The sequence below is a fragment of the Culex pipiens genome, chromosome 2 (genome assembly GCF_016801865.2).
Source record: "Culex pipiens pallens isolate TS chromosome 2, TS_CPP_V2, whole genome shotgun sequence".
Classification (NCBI taxonomy): Eukaryota; Metazoa; Arthropoda; class Insecta; order Diptera; family Culicidae; genus Culex; species Culex pipiens.
In genome coordinates, this window is record NC_068938.1 from 190,936,433 (window position 1) to 190,939,738 (window position 3,306).

At 29.9% G+C, this 3,306-nt stretch overlaps 1 long non-coding RNA gene across 1 annotated transcript; it reads right to left on the reverse strand.

Moving 5' to 3' along the window:
* Window positions 1-2,196: 2,196 nt before the first annotated feature.
* LOC128093077 (uncharacterized) lies at window positions 2,197-2,930 on the reverse strand. Its single transcript, XR_008212222.1, has 2 exons — window positions 2,528-2,930; window positions 2,197-2,465 (listed from the first exon to the last, which is right to left on the reverse strand). It is a non-coding gene; the product is annotated as an uncharacterized LOC128093077 (long non-coding RNA).
* Window positions 2,931-3,306: the final 376 nt, after the last annotated feature.

Below are 3,306 nucleotides of genomic sequence, written 5' to 3' on the forward strand. Positions count from 1 at the left end.
TAAACACTTTTTTCATTCAAATGTTGAAACCATGGCTCGTAAATTCAATTTTTAAACTCTTTTATTTTTTTTAAATTTCAAGCATTTTTTTATATTCTCAAATATAGCTGGAATTTATACATTCTTGATCTTAGTTAAGGAAAAAAAATATAAATATGACCGGCAATTGAATTATCATGAAGCTTACTTTATAACCAACGAATGTAAGACGTGATAAACATAATGACAAATTTTGAAAGAACATCAATATTTCAATATTTTCATGAATCCTCTCGTTACTTTTTACGCTCAAAATTTTCCTTTTTTTTTTCAAGGGGACCTTAATTTTAAAACACCAAATTTCACGGAATGTTCAAAATGTTAAAATTACCTAAATAAAAAATTTATGTCGAAATTTAATAAATTTCTTTTTATACACAAATTAATATTATTAATTTTCTGTACCAATTTTTAACGTAATATGAATAGAAAATCTATTCTTCCTTTTTTTTAATTGTTTTGAGAAATATGAAATTATTCTAAACATGACATTATTTATCGAACCAATTCGATTTAACAGATTGTTCAGTCAAAATGAATAAAATAACTTTATTAAGCTCAATAAAATAGTTTTTAATAGCCTTCAAAAATTGCATTGAAAAAGTCAAGAAGCAAAATTATTTGCTATATAATCAATCTGAAACAAATTTCCAGAATGTTATTCAAAGCTCAAACCCAAATCAGAAAACAAGAAAATGTTTTATAATAAAATCAGGCCGTTGCAAACATTTGTTGAAGTTTATGTCCCTCAGCTCTGACCAAAGTCGAGGGGGAGGGGGCAAAAAAATTAAATAATTGTTTAAAAATTTGAACAACAAATCTCAAACACAAATCAGGAAACAAGAATATGTTTTATAATGAAATTAGACCTTTGCAAATATTTTTTGAAGTTTATGTCCCTCGGCTATGACCAAAGTCGAGGGGGCAAAAAAAAATTGTTAAAAAGAATAAATTCAGTTTTAACATCTGCATGAAGAAAGTTTTTCTTATAATGCATTAGACACCTGTCAATTTGTTTTACAAGTTTCCAAAATATGTTAATACTGACAAAAAAAATTGCGGGAGAATAAGTTTTTGCGAAGCTGTACATTGGAATTTCATTAAAAATTCCAAATATTTTTTAACGGGCCCAAACATGCTAAATATGATTATTAATGCAGAAAAAAGCATTTGAGATTGTTTTCAGTGGATTAGACCATCGAAATTTTTAAGTTTATTGAAAAAATATATTTTTTTGCCCCCTGATTTTTCGAACCAATTTTGAAGGAAAGGGGGAGGAGGTGCGACATAAACTTTGAAAAATGTTTGCAACGGCCTTATACAAAAATAAATATATTTTGGAATCTTCTGGCAGAAACATAACAGAAATTATAATTAAAATTTCGACGGGGTCAATCAAACGAACCCAGGACAAAAATTTTAAAATCTGGCAAGGTATCGATACAAAATCTTTAAAATTCTTGCAGGCGAAAATTTAACAGTTCTGAATGTTGGAGGGGAGGCAGGGTATGAATTAATTTAAAAGTTTGTAAAATTAAGATGGCTCAATTGATTTTATGGCCTAAAATGTTTTGAATTCAAAGTTCCTTTTAGAAAATTTCATTATATGTTTTGATTCTCAGTTAAATTCGTTAATTTTAATCAAAACGTTTTAAAAATGGGCAAACAATACCATCTGTATCCTCTGAATGTCTCTCATAAAAGATTTTTTGCTATTCTATTATTAAAAATTTATTAATTCACGTGAACAAAAAATTGTGCAATGTTCTCATTATCAGAATAAATGTTTTGTTTACTTTTGAAATGAATTGATATCACACTTCGAAAAAATCCTGTAATATTCTGTCTATTTGATGCACATAACTGGAGCGTCAAATAAGACGTAAAATTCAGTCTGATTTTAAAATTACACGACCCAAACAAGACTGGACATGGTCGTGTAAAATTACATCGAACGTAATTTTATTGGATTTTTTTTTCTTATTGGGCTGGGAGAATTCTTATTGGATTGGGAGAAAAACACCACATTTATTCACAAATAAGTAATTTTTATTCGAACACTCGTTATTTCATGACAATTCACACTTTTTTATTATTTTGTCTTTAGTTAGCACTTCTGATTTCAACGATTTCTCCTCTGCGGGAGATTTTCTCAGACAGTCACATCCCCCATTGTTTTCAGACACCGGTTCCAGCTACTAGTGGTCACCTCAATCGATTCGACGACACGCTGTGCCTTGTTGTGTTTTGATGTTGGCCGGGAAACTTCATCAGATCGCCTTTGCTGGTCAAATTCCGTCGGATCCGCAATGGACACTGACCGTTTAAGCCAAGAACTGAGCTTTTTCTTCCGCCAACCTTCGCGCAGGTTGAGATCCGGAGCTGTACCAAATGATGGAAAAGCTGGCGAAACAAAACACGCGCACCTGTAAAAGCACAAATATTGTTAGATTGTTTTTAGTTTTCAACGGAAAATCAATCAACTTACCTTTTACAATGTTTTTAACGTTCCCCTGATACTCAGTGAAAGATAGTTACTGCTTTTTCAAAGGTTTCGCGAAAATGAAATTTGTTCTCAAGCGCACCATCCGTCAGCTAAATTCAACATGGCTGACGTTTCGCTGCACGGTCAAGTGAAATATCTGAGAACAAATAAAATTGGGTCTGATTTGCTTGAAAATTACATCAAATAACACGCTCTAGGTATGTGCATCAAGAGTGCGCGAATATTACGATTCCTTAGATGTAAAATTATGTGTCCGTGAATGCACAAGAAAACTAATCCATTTGCGTTCAAGAACACATAATGTTACGCATGTTTTGAATTTACATGCTTGTATTTTACGTTAGATTTGCAATTACGTCTAGTGTAATATTATTATTTTTTTAGTGTGTATAAACTTGGAAATAATACAATTTTTGTTCAGCTGTGTAAACTCCAATATTTGTTTTAAAAGCAACAATATTTTAAAATATTACAACAACTTCTAGTTATGTTTCAGAAATGTATTTTGTTTTGATTTGATGATTAAAATTTTGTTTGATTTGAATGACTTTTTTTGACTTCGGAAAAAATACATTAAATCAATTTAAAATTAAATGAATGAATTAATGAAAAATTTGTTTATTTGTATTACGTTTAAGCATTGAAATTGAGAAAAATATCTAATTTCTCGAAAATTTACAAATTTCACACCGTTTGCAAAATTTTACAAGTTCACTAACTAAATTAAATAAGGAATATCACATTAAACTGAATAAAACGTT